The following is a 16,066-nucleotide window of genomic DNA, read 5'->3' on the forward strand; positions in this document are numbered from 1 at the left end:
CGGGAAATGGACAACGGATTCTTATAAAATGCGGCCCCAGGTAAAGCAACTTCCTGGAAATGTACGGGCCAAGTGAACCCCACGATCAGGGTTGCCGTTGGTGGCTACTTTGCGCCAAATTGGCTACTTTTCGACCCCGTCTGGCGATGAAAATTTCACGCTGGCTCCTTGGCTACTTTCTGGCTACTCTGAACTTCTATTTTGGCGTATTTACTAGCCATTTTTTTTGCAATTGCATATGCAATAGCAAGCAAGAAGAGAAAAGAACAATTATTTCCAAGCTTTGCTGTCCTCATCGCTGTCCTGGTCGCCTTGATGCGCGCGCGCGTCCTCGACGCATGCATTCCTCCAACGAACTGGAGTCTGAAATACGCCAGCAGCAGAGAATTAGCGGTGCACTTGATCGCGCATCATGTTTGACTTTCCGGCACGCAGCGGCATCGTACAAGGACACTTGCGGCGAAAGCCCTTTCCAACACCTGGCGCAAGGAGCACTGAAAATTTTGACCCTTCCAATTTCTAATGCTGATGCAGAGCGCGTGTTCTCTTGCGTGAACTTGACGAAAAGAGAGATCCGTAACAAAATGAAGCTGGATTTGCTTATCGCAATTCTGCGAATTAAATTTGGGCTACGACTCCAAGAAAAAGAGCATCATCGTTTCACGTTCCCGCTGAGTTGTTGAATAGAATGTGCCAAAATTACTCCGGCAAGAATACTATTATTTATTTGCAACGTACCTGATACTTGAAGGCCGAGCAAGAGGCCCAAAATTCCGCGCTCTCCGTGTGTTTTTGTGTTGATTCAAAATGATATTATTTATTGTTCATTAATAAAAGTGGCTTATAATAATGGTTTTTTCTACTTGGCTACAAATTTGGCGCCAAGATCAGGTGGTGTGGCTACTTTTGGCTACTTTTAGCTTCAGTTCTGGCTCTTTTTGAAAAATTCCCAACGGCAACCCTTCCCACGATGACTTTCTGCGCTAGCATACATGTTTCAAGCAGCCCGCACAAGCTATAGGCCACCGAAAATGCCAGTAGAGCCATCTTTCAGCAGGTGGAAAAAATAGGTTCAGAAGTGTGCCCCACCGGTGTGTCACGTCGCACCCGAGGGAAGCATCAGATGACTCACCGGTGGGCCACGACAAGATATATAGGTGAGGACACTGCGCGGGCGGCGCACTGGCCGCAAGCGGCCAGATAAAGTACCAGCCGCGTCATCCTAACCGGGCCGCTGATCGCAGCGCCAGTGTCGATGAAGCGGGCAAACTTCGCCCGAAGAATGAAAACATAAATGAACTATCTCGTTGCGATAGCAACCATGCAGATACCGCACGGTTCGTTTACGTCGCAAATGCCGTTCGCATGGCATGAACTGTTCCTTGCGCTGTCATCAGCAGTATCATCGTGGCACTTTAAGCAACCTGAGCGCGGTCCATGGCGGTGCGGTTTTACGCCAGTGCTTCCCCAGCGGCACGGTGGTGGTCGGTAAACTGCAGCAATGGGCCAAAAGCACTTTGTTGAAAACCGCAAGTGGCTTTCAGTGCAAACACGGTGTTTTATTTTCATTGTTTTGCTTCAACTCACTTAAACCGTTACCTACCGAGCGACAATGAGTAAACGCTTTGGTAAATTGTACAGTGTAACTGTTCTGATCGCATTCATTGTTAGCAATAGCTCCTGATTACGAAAAAAAGTATTTCGGGGTTGCCGTTCCCAAGTATCGGCCAGTAAGATGTGAGCAATAATATTGCCTTTGTAGTATACGAAAAAATACTTGTATGCAGTGCGACGAGTTAGTGGCATGGGTCGGAAAAGCAAGACCAGAAAAATTCAGTAACGAAACAGTAACGTGCAGTAAAGTGTGGTAAAAATGAAATATACCCGTGTCGTGCCTTCTCGTTCTGTGTCTTCGTTTTTTGCGCAGTTTTCAGTATGAATTCCTACCAACTAGCCCAGTTTACCGTTCTTATTAAATGAAATGTGTAGCAAAATGTAAATAAAATTCATTACATTCATCTTCCTACTGTGAACTGTGGCACAAAGTTTGAGAGCACCCTTGCATCAGTGGCAGAAGCGAAGACCAGAATAATATGTTATTGGCGTGTTAATACTGTTACGGTTAATCATTCCTTATGCCTTACAGAGCAATGAGTAGAAGTTTAATGGTGCCCTTGATGTTGCAATATGGTGGAGTGGGCAGCATATCTCCCGACGAGTGGGACATAGTTATTTTACAGTAGGCGCTCTGGAACCATAGTTGTTGCACTTTTAGTTAGCGCAAATTAAAGCAAGGGGACTGCAAAAACATAGCGTAAAACATGTGCGTGCCTGAATGCGCTATCGGGAGAAAGTCGAAAAAAACACATCCAGACGAGCGGACAAATCAAGAGCAAGCAAACGACCGAGTAAACGAATGGTACAATAAGCAAGTGCATGGAAGTACGAACGAGCGGCGCGCGAAGGCAAATGCTACAGTTATTTAAAGAACGAACTAACCAGCTAACTAGCGAAACAGCGAGCAGGGCGCGGAGCAGGCGAACGAATAAACGGGCCAACCAACGCACGAACCAACGAGCCAAATTCAAGAGAACAAAACAGACGAGTGATGGTTACATGCTCGGTTATCAGGGCGCCGGCAATTATTGTTGTAGGTTCAAAAAACCCGCCAGAACTCATCACCTTCTTCAAGGCCTTCAACTAAACTAGCGCGAAGCCGCTGCTTCATAAAAATGCAGTTGGCAACGAAGTGGTACAGAAGCAAAGCGGTAAAAGTGGTTTCTTCTTTTTATGGCCAACAGGTTTCGGAAAAATGGCATTCACAAAACGCGCATTCCCCATAGAAAAGCATTGCCTTCCACAACGGCCGGGCCGCTGAGCGAACAGCCATCTCGTGGCACTTCTAGAAACTAGGGGACTTTATCTGAGAGCGGCGCGGGCCGCTGTGTCCTCACCTATATATCTTCCACCGTCGGGAGGACACTGCGCGGGCGGCGTACTGGCCGCAAGCGGCCTGATAAAGTACCAGCCGCGTCATCCGAACCGGGCCGCTGATCGCAGCGCCAGTGTCCATAAAGCGGGCAAACTTCGTCCGAAGAAAGAAAACATAAATGAAACATCTCGTTACGATAGCAACCATGCAGATATCGCACGGCTCGTTTACGTCAAAAAAGCCGTTCGCATGGCATGAACTGTTCCTTGCGGCGTCATCAGCAGCATCGCCGAACGCGGTCCACGGCGGTGCGGTTTTACGCCAGTGCTTCCCCAGCGGCCCGGTGGTGGTCGGTAAACTGCAGCAATGGGCCGCAAGTGCTTTGTTGAAAACCGCAAGTGGCTTTCAGTGCAATCACGGTGTTTTATTTTCATTGTTTTGCTTGAACTCACTGAAACCATTACCAACCGAGCGACAATGAGCAAACGCTTTGGTAGACTGTACAATGTAACTGTCCTGATCGCATACATTGCTAGCAATAGCTCCTGATTACGAATAAAAAGTATTTCGGGGTTGCCGTTCCCAAGTATCCGCCAGTAAGATGTGAGCGATAATACTGCCTTGGTAAGTATAAGAAAAAATACTTATATGCAGCGCGGCGAGTTAGTGGCACCTGTCGGAAAGGCAAGACCAGCAAAATTCAGTAAGGAAACAGTGGCGCGCAATTAAGTGTGGTACGAATGAAATGTGTAGCAAAAAGTAAATAAAATTCATTACATTCATCTTGCTACTGCAAACTGTGGCACAGTCAAAGTTTGAGAGCACCCTGGCATCAGTGGCAGAAGCGAGGAGCAGAATAATATGTTATTGGCGTGTTAATACTGTTAAGGTTAATCGTTCATTATGCCTTACAGAGCAGCGCGTAGAAGCTTAATGGTGCCCTTGATGTTGCAATATGGTGGAGTGGGCAGCATATCTCCCGACGAGTGGGACATAGTTATTTTACAGTAGGCGCTCTGGAACCATAGTTGTTGCACTTTTAGTTAGCGCAAATTAAAGCAAGGGGACTGCTAAAAACATACCGTAAAACATGTGCGTGCTTGAATGAGCTATCGGGAGAAAGTCGAAAAATACACAATCAGACGAGCGGACAAATCAAGAGCAAGCCAAGCATACGACTGAGTAAACGAATGGTATAATAAGCAAGTGCATGGAAGTACGAACGTGCGGCGCGCACAAAAGCAAATGCTACAATTATTTAAAGAAGGAACTAACGAGCTAACTAGCGAAACAACGAGCAGGACGCGGAGCAGGCGAACGAATGAACGCGCCAACCAACGCAGAAACCAACAAGACAAATTCAAGAGAACAAAAAAGACGAGCGATGGTTACATGCTCAGTTATCAGGGCGCCGGCAATTATTCTTGTAGTAGGTTAAAAAAACTCGCCACAACTCATCGCCTTCGCCTTCAACTAAACCAGCGCGAAGCCGCTGCTTCATAAAAATGCAGTTGGCAACGATGTGGTACAGAAACAAAGCGGCATAAGTCTTTTCTTCTTTTCATCGGCAACAGGTTTCGGGAAAATGGCATTCACAAAATGCGCATTCGCCACAGAAAAGCATTGCCTCCCACAACGGCCCGGGCCGCTGAGGGAGCAGCCATCTCGTCGCACTTCTGGACACTAGGGGATTTTATCTGAGAGCGGCGTGGGCCGCTGTGTCCTCACCTAATATCTTCGACGGTGGCCACGACGCAAAGAGATCAAAACTATGATAAGGGGCTACGCAGCAAACGTGTTAAGAACCAAACACTGGCTAAGTCCTCACTATAGGTACGCGTCATTTCGACGTATGATATTAACAACACGAATACTTACAAGCTGTTCTCTCAGTACACATGTACTTTTCGTACAAGCAAACCAGTTACTAGACGCACCCCACTCCCGCAAGCTAATTTAACAGAGCAAGGTCAGAACCAATATGTCAAGAGGAATTTTTCAGCTTGAGGCCAGTGTACACATATCCGAACTTTCACGAAAATAACTAATGCTTTGCCTTCGAAAAAGAAAACCCACGACAGTTATGCTCTCGAATAGGCACCAAGTCATGACGATTACGTTAAAAGCGTTGAGCGGTAGCACTGGGAACTGCCTCTAAAAAGCAAAAAAGTGAAGGAAATGTCCTGGAGTCTTTTCAGACGAGAATATCCGTTAGTTCGAAAATTATCTGCTGTGTAAGGTGCTTGCAATCAAGTACAACCTGTTGCCGTGCTATAACTCATTTTCAGGTTGTCGTAAAAAACGGGCTACATGAATAAACAGCAAGAATGACATACAAGAAAATCGGCACTCATCAGCGCACTACGCACTGCCCGCTGCTGTGTTCATGAAAGCAGTTCCACCATGCGCAGTCTTGAACCTCGAGGCAGCGTTCGGAGGAAGCAATCACGAGTCCTCACCATAGGATCGCCCTTTGGGCAACTGAATGCATTTCTGAAGTCCTCGCTGTAGAGCATTGATGCATTGACGATGAGCGCAGTCTCGGGCCACCAGTCACCTGGGCACCGGTAGAAGGTACTCAGCATGAAGAAAAACTGAGCGTCTGAAATACGCCACAGGCTCCACGCGGGCCGGACAGTGTACCACTCGGACTTGCTGAGAACCTTCAGAACTGAGGATAGGCCCAGCACAGCGACAAGCACATCGTCACTGGGTTCGATTTGGTTGTCGCCGGGGTAGTTCTCTAGAAGACAAGTTTTAAAGCGGTTGATGTTGGTGTGGGTTGCCGCGCTCCATTGAATACCGGTGAGAGCCATGTGCCACATGCTTTCTGCCAACAAACGGCCCAAAAGAGCGTTGTTAGGCAGCTCATGTTTACCAGAGCTGGCATTAATGGACGCGTAAATAGAGGCCGATACGAGTAATTGCTGGTCTCCCAAAAATATAATATCGTGGTACTCTGTGTGTTGCGTGTTCTTGAGGGCCGCCTCCCGCAGCTGGGCAACATCAAAGTCGTACAAAACTGCTCTCAGCACACTCTCACCAAAGTCACTCGTGGCATCTGGAACCGTGACTGAAGTTTGGCTCGCCTCAGTGGGTGTGACCAGGACCAGGTTGTTGAAGAAGCTGTGCAGGCGTTCCGAATCTTGATCATCAAAGAGGCGGCTTGCCTGACAGTCCGCGTGCACGGCGCGTTTAACAGCGGTGAATAGAGTCCTTGCCTCAGCGTCCCTTTCGCGGCTGGTAAATGATTCAGCGGCAAACGTGTACCAGACTTCATAGAATAAAGACACGCTTTCCAAGCAGCCGTCGAAAATGGTCGGCAGTGGCTTCGTAGGCTCAAGGTTGAATGGACCTACCCCGCGGATGACGCTGTGCCACACAAGAAAGGCGGCTCTCATCACAAGAGCCGTTCCGTTTGCTTTTGCAGAGGAAAACTGGTCGTGAATGAGACGAATTTCGCGGACTCCTACCACGTCGATGAATCTTGTGTGCTCCAGTGAGTAACCGCCTTCCTTCAGGCCGGCATCCAGTTCAGTGATATTCCACACTTCTTTGTCAAAGGCCAATTTGTCACTTTTTGTTGCAAACCTCCTCGTCTCGCGGTTTAAGGCCGATAATTCGTCGCAAATTTTGCGGCGAAAGGCAAAAGCGACATCCGGAGCTACCGAAGTATTTGCACGTACATTCAGGATGTCTGTCACTGCAGCCATAGCATGAAGGAAGTAGTGCTCGTTTTCACAAATTGTACTAATTTTGAGGGATATCGTCGAACTGGTTTGTTTGATGATCGCTTGAATTGCTGATTCCAGATTATACTTAATGGACGCCCTGAAAATGTAGACAAGAGCCTTCTTGGGGTCCATCGCTTCCAAACTCTTCCGCGAATGGCTAACGAGAGCGCCAGCGAGCGACCGGAAAAGCGCTTCGGTGTGCGGAACGGTCTCCACGCAGGCCCTGTAGTAAGACGTGAGGAAGTGTCCGGCCTTACCCATGGGTATGCCCTCAGATGGGGCACCGGTAATCAAGGAACGCGTGAGGTCACTGATGGCGTCCTTTCCCTGCCCTTGTTTGTCGACGATGTAGCGGCTGCAAACGAAGGCAAAGAAATCCTTACAAGGGTTTATGCTGGTGTTTGCGTACAAGGCCAGTTCTTGCATAATATGTGGGCAGCAGAATGATGGTCCGTCCTCGTGTCTGGGGTATCTCCAAAGGTAGACACCCGCAGTTGCAATGGCGCCAGCGGCCAACGCCGCAGCCGCGAAGACGCAGGTCAGAAACAAGACATGCCTTCCGTCATTTCTTCGCGGAATGCTTGGTGCTGCTGGGGCCCCAACGGTGCTCCTGGTTTGGCGGATGCCGTCCATTATGTTGTTGTTGTTGTTGTCCTCTAGATAAGTGCGCGTACCCACTGCGGGGGATTGGCATGTCCAGAGTCTTGGTCTTCTTCTTCTTTATCTACCTGGCTTTACATTTGATGTTAATCTAACGTTTTTCGTTTTTTTTTGGTATACTTTGCACTTGCATGCCCATATTGTGAGCACAAGACACATTTACGACAACCAATCAGTTTCTATGATTGGCGACCGAAGTTTCAAATTAGGAGAATCGTTGTATACTGTCAGACATAGCACCCCGCACATAGCTTGCGCGCAGGGATACGAAAGTAGTCCTCTTACTTGCGTTATTGTGTAAAGGCTGGTAAGTTTGCCATGATCGTTTTTGCAAATCTTTCATATTATGGCTTTGAAATTGCGGAAGCCAGCATTCCAAACAAAGGAGAGCATAACTGTTCTAGCTTTCTTTTACTTGCGGTGTTGATAACGATCGAGCAAATCATTTTCCAACCATTGTTTGCTCAATCACTTATAAGGTCTCGGTTCTGGCAGCCGTGGTGCCATTGGTATTGTAGGAGGGTTCTCGCACAGCGTTCGTCCTCGCCGTTCAATCACGTCGAACGTGACACTTGTGGTTGTACAGCATGTGCTACTTACACCGCTGTGCACAATGGTGTCGTTGGTGAGCACACTCACGGTTAGGTCACATTGAACATAAATATTCCGGGAAGTTGTTGAGTGGCGGCCGTAGCTCAGTTGGCTGAGCACGGCACGCGAAATTTGCAGGAGGTTGGCTCTGACCCCACCTGCGGTATGTGGTTTTTCTTGTGCTTTTTATTCCATAATTTCTCTGCATAGAGTAATTACGCGAATAATTACCCATTATCAAAGCCACAGTGAAAAGAATGCTTACTTCATATGTAGGCTTGGCCGGCACAGCAGCTTTGTTTGTAAATTAACATCTTCCTTCCGAGAATAAGCTGTTGCTTTCAAAGGCTATCACCGCAAAGAAAGAACACAACTGGAAGTATGCCTTGGCTTCTAGAGGTAAAATTCTCATGTGAAAGACAGATACCCCAAAATACACCACATCGTCACGGCCGCCGACTTTGACAAGATAGATTAATCCCGGCAACCGACCTTGACAAGCTAACATAAAGATGTTAAACTTCTCACGACTGATGAAGTTGATAACTTCTGTGACTTGAAATGTACTCGCTCCGTACTGCACTGCGATATCAGGAGAGCATAAAAAAAACTTCGGGTTCCTTTGCTCGTTTCTAGCTCAACAAGAAAATATATATGATGTAATTGGAGTCTCAGAAACTTGGATATTTCCAAATGCATGTATTAATATACCGAACTATGTATTTCTGTCAAGCCCTCGTTGTGCCAGAAATACGGATGGTGGCATCGACCTTTACTTTAAAAACTGTGTAAGTTTTAAAGAATGCCCTAATATTGTTAACGGAACAAACCATGCTACAGAGGCAAACTTTGGGAAATTGACAATGTAATGATTGGTTTAGCTTACCGAGCACCGGTTAATAATCGCACCATCTTCTTAAGTGACCTTAAAACTGTATTCATAAATATAACTAAGTGCTCAAAAACGCTATTATTACTGGGAATATGAACGTTGATACAGTGGGTGCACATCATAGCGACTATTCTAACCTTCTCTCTTCATTCGGTTTCCATAACTATATTACATCCCCAACCCGCATTACGAGCAACACTTGTTTGTTTCTCATGAACTGGACCGGCAGTCACTGGCAGCTTGTCGCCGCCGCGTTTATGTACATATGATAGTTTTAAGTATAGGGCAACACGAAAGACGAAAGTAAATAATTCGTGCTTTGAATCTCCCGAACCGTACATGAAGGGAGGAAGTGGGAGGGAAAGAAGAAAGAGGGGCCGTAATGAAGAAAATGAAAATTGTATTTGAGGAAAGAAAATTACGTAGTAGCTGTCTCACATATCTCGGTGGACACCCGTCATCCGTTTGTAGAGGAAAGTGGGAGTGAAAGAAGAAAGAGAAGGGGCCGTAATGAAGGAAACGAAAATCGTATTTGAAGAAAAGAAATTACGCAGTAACTGTTTCACCTATCTCGGGGGCCACCATTCAAAGGCGTGAAACCCCATAAGCGTCTGCTGACAGCCTTCTGTCGACAAGAAAGAGGCATTAAAGGCTTTTGCCTTAAAAACTTTTGGAAGCGCGTGTTGCGCGGTCATTGCCTGAAATGTTTCCAACGCATAGTGACCATTTCTTCTTTTCTGCCATTTTTTTTTACCAACGCTCTGTTGGAGAGAATTGCAGGCTAGGAACCTTACGCCTAAACGGGTTTAGCAAATATCCACCTTGCCAAGAGAAAGCAACGTAATAGAAGAAGCCAGGAAAAAAATGGGTTCTTGCTTCAATAGTGTAGGTTACGTGCTTTTATTGAAGTCTAAGAACATCAGTGTCGTCACAATGGCCTGCAGCTGCAACTGCATTGAGCCTACATGTTTTGTAACGTGGTGATTGCGTAAAACGCACGAAAAACAAGACTTTTGTAAGTCAAAAGTCCTTTCCTTGTACAGCAGTGGTATGGCAGGTGTAGACCTTTCGGATCAAGGCATCAACTCCTACTACATCGGCATCGGGGAAAAAAAAGGGGGAGTGGCTGTTGATAAAAAAGCTGGACTTTGTAACTGTGAACGCCTGAACAAATTGCGAAATTGCTAGAGACGAGCCTGCTGACTATTTTGGCGTTGGTAAGAACGTTACACGTTATTACCTACGCCTTGACATGCAGCAACCAGCTGTTCGCAGACACTCTGGCTCAATCGTGTCTGATGCTTCTTTGAAAAGGAGAAAGCTTCTCGCGCAAATTATAATAACTGCGGTGCCACTAAGCAAGAAAAGATTCATGAGGGCCTGCAAGGAGTGTTAATTACCCTGCGTAAAAATCAGGAACGTATTAAGAAAACTCCTGCCACCAAGTAGGACTGGAGTGAAGTAGCCACATGTGCTATAGGGAGAATTCTGCGTACAATAAAAAAGTACACCTGTGTAACTTCGGAACAAATGAATCAATTGTGACAAAATTGCAGTAATCCGCTTTTCTTTATATGTGCTAAAATGAAGATAATACCTCCGTAAGATTTTGCTTGGTCCCTAAAGGTTTAATAATTGAATGCAGAGTTACTAAAAGATTAAACTATTCGACGATGCAAATTTTCCATCGGATGACTTCTTCTGTACTTAATGACATAAAGCAACGCGAGTATTGGGATACCAAAATGAAACGGAACAGGGGAAATGATGATTACGCAGCTCAATACAGAACTCACAGGAATAGAGCCCTTGCGTTGATGTGTTTTCTGAAAACGCATTATTACCACTTAAAACTAATGCTAATGCTTGAAATACCAAGAAAGTATGGAAAATTTTAAATTCTATCATTAAGCCAGTAGGAGCAAAAGGGGTACTACCGTCAAAAGACTTCCCCAAGTACATCCCACATGACAGATAAATTTAACAGCCATTTTTGCTCCATAGCTCAGAATGTGATCTCCAAGGCACACAGTGGGGAGCCCGATTTTCTTCCTCCATGGCAGGAATCCAGAATTAGATATGATGACATAACCTGCCATATCAGTGGCTATGCAACTGGAGATGGGAAAAGCACGCGGACTAGAAGGAATTGCTGTGCAGTTATTGGAAAACAATATTGAAGTTCAAGGCCTACTTATGGTTTCCTGATATAACAAGCCCTTTTATAGCGCCGCATACCCGGATGCATTGAAGGTATAGGAAAAGTCGCCTCAGTATAAAAAATCGAAATTCCGGTAATCTAAGCAATTACCGACCAATTTCTGTTCCAAGTTCTTTTAACACACTTTTCGAGAAGCTGCTTGCCAAACGTATTAAGAACTTTTTGAAGAAATATGCCATTCTTAGCACTGATAACACGGCTTTCAGGAGCCAAGGTCTACTACTACTGCAATCTTGTCCCTATCCGAAGTCATCAATGACGCACTGAATATAAATTTTGTAGCAGTAGGCGCGTTCCTAGATACAACAAAAAGCTTTAGACACTGTGAACCATTATATTCTGTCCAAAGAACTTCAAAGACATGTTTGGTTTTTGGTTTTTATGGGGTTTAACGTCCCAAAGCGACTGAGGCTATGAGAGACGCCGTAGTGAAGGGCTCCGGAAATTTCGACCACCTGGGGTTCTTTAACGTGCACTGACATCGCACAGTACACGGGCCTCTAGAATTTCTCCTCCAAAGAAATTCCAGCCGCCGCGGCCGGGATCGAACCCGCGTCTTTCGGGTCAGCAGCCGAGCACCATAACCGCTGGGCCACCGCGGCGGCTCAAAGACATGGTTTCAGTAGTTTGGCCTTGCACTGTCTAAGAAGTTATATATGCGATCGCTCCCAAAGGGTCCAAATTGACAATGCCTCAAATTTGCTAACGGTGCGCGCGGTTATTCCGCAATGCTCGGCTGTGGGACATATTCTTTTTCTCCCTTTACATGAATGAGCCTCCTGTGTATGCAGAGAAACCACATGTCATGATGTATGCGGACGACACGGCTATGACAGTTACGGCCAAATCAATAGAGGATAGTATAATCGCGCTTAATAAGGAGCTTCAATGCATTAAAACCACGTTCTGATCTAACCATCCATCACTAAATAATGAAAAAACGAAATATATGACTTTCAAATCACCGCATAAACCTGCGTGCATATCAGCCTGCAGCTTGCATATTTGAGAACATGAATTGCAGCGGGTTGACACAATCACATACTTAGGAGGGACCTTAGATAACGATAACTAGCACATTGATGCCCTGTGTAAAATGTTGTTGGTTTGGTTTGGTTCATTGGTTTACTGGGGTTTAACGTCCCAAAGCGACTCAGGCTACGAGAGACGCCGTAGTGAAGGGCTGCGGAAATTTCGACCTCATGGGGTTCTTGAACGTGCACTGACATCGCGCAGTACATGGGCGTCTAGAATTTCACCCCCATCGAAATTCGACCGCCGCGGCCGGGATCGATCCCGTCTTTCGGGCCAGCAGCCGAGCGCCGTAAGCACTGAGCCATCGTGGCGGGGCACTTAGAACTCCATCGCGGCCTTTATTTAAACGAAATAATATTATGCCTCTAACTAACCTAAGAGACTATCGTTCAGCAAATTTTGTAAACAATGTTATGTGCAACCCCAGCACCTTTCCTTTCGTTTCACACAAGTCCCCTCCGTAAAGTTTTCGTTGAGCCGCTCATGGAAAGCACTTACTTTCAATATCTAACAATCATTATGATCATTGATGTCTCCGGTTTTGTAGTGTCAAAATTTGTAATGCTATCCTGTGCGCAGACATATCTCTACCTCATACATTTCGAGCACTGAAGGATTTTTTTTCCTTTACTACTAAGTGCCCCAGTAAAGCGACACTGTATGCATATGTGGCGTGGAATATTACTGTTAATCTGTTGAATGTGGCAGTTTGAATGTAGAGTGATCTTTCCTGACTCAAGGCTCAATGATTCTTTACTAGTAATAATTGTTTATGAGAAGGAAGCACAGCAATATCGGCCATGGCCACTACCCTGCCTCTATAGCTGCCTTTCTAGGACGTGCTTGCCGCAATCACCTCCGCTGCACAACTTTCCTCCAAGACCAGTGCAGGCATCACACCCTTAAGGCCAAGCCAGCCCAAAGCCTTGTGTTTTTAAAAACTTGTTCTCCTCTCACCGCCCACTTCCTACTTTCTATTACGCACCTTCACGGTAAGCCTGTCAGCATCAAAACTTATGCCGCTCATCCTCCCATCTCATTCCTCGGCGTCATCCAAAACGTCGCTGGTCACTTCGCTCCTGATGAGCTCATGTATGATTTCAAATCTTTCAAAACAGATATTCTCGCTGCTCGCATAATGTGATCCATTCAGTCGGTGCTCATAACTTTCGCTCGTACCGTCATCCCCCACTTTGTATAATTCAAACACGTTGCCTTCCGGTGCCGTCCCCATAAACCTGCAAACCAAAGCTACGTACCTCCGACGCCTAGCTTTGCACCGGCCCACTCAACCCACCACCCCCTCCTCCTCCTCTAATCATGAACCTCCATCAGCTCCGATCACATCACCGGCAGGCTCCTACGCCCCCATAATTAAAGGATCCCCGGTGCCAGCGTCCCTCTCTTCCACTACACCACCCTCTCCATCCTTGGCTGACGAGAGCCGCTCCTTCGACCTCCGGCTCGCAATGCTGGAACGCCAGCAGCGAGAGCTGCAGCGCATTTCCCACGATCTGCAACAGCAGATACATTCCTTGACTTAAACTCTTCAGACAACTACCTGCTCTCTTACCTCTCAGCTTAGCAAGCTAAATGAGCACCTTGCCACGTTCACCACTCCCTCCTCCAGCGACCAGGTCGCCCTTTGGCTGACCTTGTCGAAACCACCACACAGGCACATCACACTCGCTTGGTTAAGCTGGAAACTTCGGTTCTCCAGATTCTTACCACACTTCAAGCACAATCAAAGCAATTGGAATCCCTCACTTCTATGCTTCAATCGGTCCACGAGTCACTGCCCCCGGCCAAAAAGAAGGAACGCGTGCCCTCACGAGCCTCTAGCTCTCCCTATCATAATGGCGTTTGGCGAGGACCTAGAGATTGTGCACTGGAACTGCCGAAATTTTTGCCACAATGAGACCCCCCTCCACCAGTATCTACTCACCCGCCCCTCCCTACCTCATTTTCTCCTTCTCCAGAAGACTTGGACCGCCCGCACTGTCCCAGGCTACCGCGCCTACCATGCCACTACGGCTACACCACTTGCGTCTATTTATGTACGCAGTGACATGCTCGTAGAGCCAATTGACATCCCCTCCGCCCTTCTTAAATATTTATTTGGTTTGGTTTATTACCACCCTTCTTCCCGCACTTCACTCATTATTTTGTCTTTTTACAACCCCCCTGTTATTTGATCTTTATTCCCTGGTCTGGGCAAATTCCTTCACTCTCTTCCTTCTACCTCCCATCACCTTTTTGGTGGTGACTTTAATGCCCCTCAGACACTCTGGGGCTACCCACAAACCCTCAATCCCGGTCGCCTCCTCCATTGTCTGGCCCAGGAACGCCACCTCACCCTTCTTAATACTCCTGGACCCCCTACTCAAGCGGACACTGCCTCACAACGCCCCACGACACCCGACCTCACTTTCTCTCGGGGTTCACTTTCCTTTCACTGGCAGGTGACAGCCGAAACTCTTCTCAGTGACCACTTTCTCATCCATATTACCACCTCTATATCCCACATCCCTCGCTGTCATGCGGTTATTCCCACTGACTGGCATGCTTTTCGCACTAATCTCGCCTCCAACTCCTTTCAATTGTACGGCGACTGGACGTCGCGCTTCTGCAGCGCTCACGTCCAGTAGCCGTCGCGTTCGCTCTCGTCACCCAATCCCCAACTTTCCTCCCGGATCACTGCTCTGCGGGCCGAGATCGTCGCCCACTGCGCCTCCCTCGAGCACTCTCGTTGTCCCCTGTCCCACCGACCGACCGACTGCTTTGGCATCGCTGAAGAAACTGAATACCGACGCTTCCAAGGTTCACCACCAGGCCCCAGAAAAGATATAAAAGCCCCGGAACAAGCCCCATCCAGCATTTGGTAGCGGCGGCGGCGACAGAGGCTGTTGGCTCATACGGATCTTCTGCTATTCACAGGTGTGATTTATTGCTGTTTATTAGCCCCAATAATCTTGCTTGTTGCTGTTGCCGCTGCCAAGTGCGTTTGAGTCAAGTGTGTTTGAAAATATGCCGCGGGAACTTGAAAAGTTGCGGGATGAACTGAGAGATGAATTTCAGAAGGGCATTGCTGCATTGAGAAGCGCAATCGAAAGAGATTTCCGCAAAGACCATCGAGAACTGACTACAAGCGTCGAATATTGTAGCTCCCAGTTTGATGATCTGAAGGCTGAATACTCTGCTCTAAAAGAGGAGAACAAGGCGCTGAAAGCTGAAAACGCAGCACTGTCCACTGAGCAGGTTTCTTTGAAAAAACTGCTAACTAGCTATGAACAGCGCCTAACTGAGCTTGTACAATATTCAAGGCAAAAAAATGTGGAAATCAAGGGTCTTCCTTTTGATCAGAACGAACATCTGCCTGAGATACTTCTGAAGGTTGGCGAAGCTATCAAGGAACCGATAACAATGCAGGATATAGAAGTTTGTCATCGTGTCCCGACCAAGAATAGCCCATGCCCAAACATTATCGTACAATTCCGAAATCGGTCAAAGCGTGATGCTGTACTTGATAAAGCCCGACAATCAAGGATTACCACTGACAGTCTTCACCTTGAAACAGTTGCACAGGCAAGCGTTGCCGATGGCAATTCTAACTCCGAAGGTGACAGAAACGACCTCTCGAACTATCGTCCAATGGTTTCAGAGAAGGCAGGTCGACAGAGAGCGCCCTTCTTGTGCAGAAAGAATTAATACTGGAATCATTTGAAAAGAGGCAGCTTGTTCTAGGCATATTCGTTGATTTTTCAAAAGCGTTCGACCGGATCAACTATGAGACTTTAATAGCCAAGCTAGACATATACGGTTTTAGAGGCGTCTTTCTTCAGTTAATCCGATCTTACTTAACCTTCCGTTGTCAGCAGGTCAAGATTCACAATCAGCTTTCCGATATACAGCCTCTACGAGCTGGTGTTCCTCAAGGCAACATATTGGGTCCACTGCTATTTAATCTTTACATAAATGATGTTACTAGTCTAGATAACAAA

This window comes from Amblyomma mixtum, chromosome 5 (genome assembly GCF_055824585.1).
Source record: "Amblyomma mixtum isolate Tamu chromosome 5, ASM5582458v1, whole genome shotgun sequence".
NCBI classification, from domain to species: Eukaryota; Metazoa; Arthropoda; class Arachnida; order Ixodida; family Ixodidae; genus Amblyomma; species Amblyomma mixtum.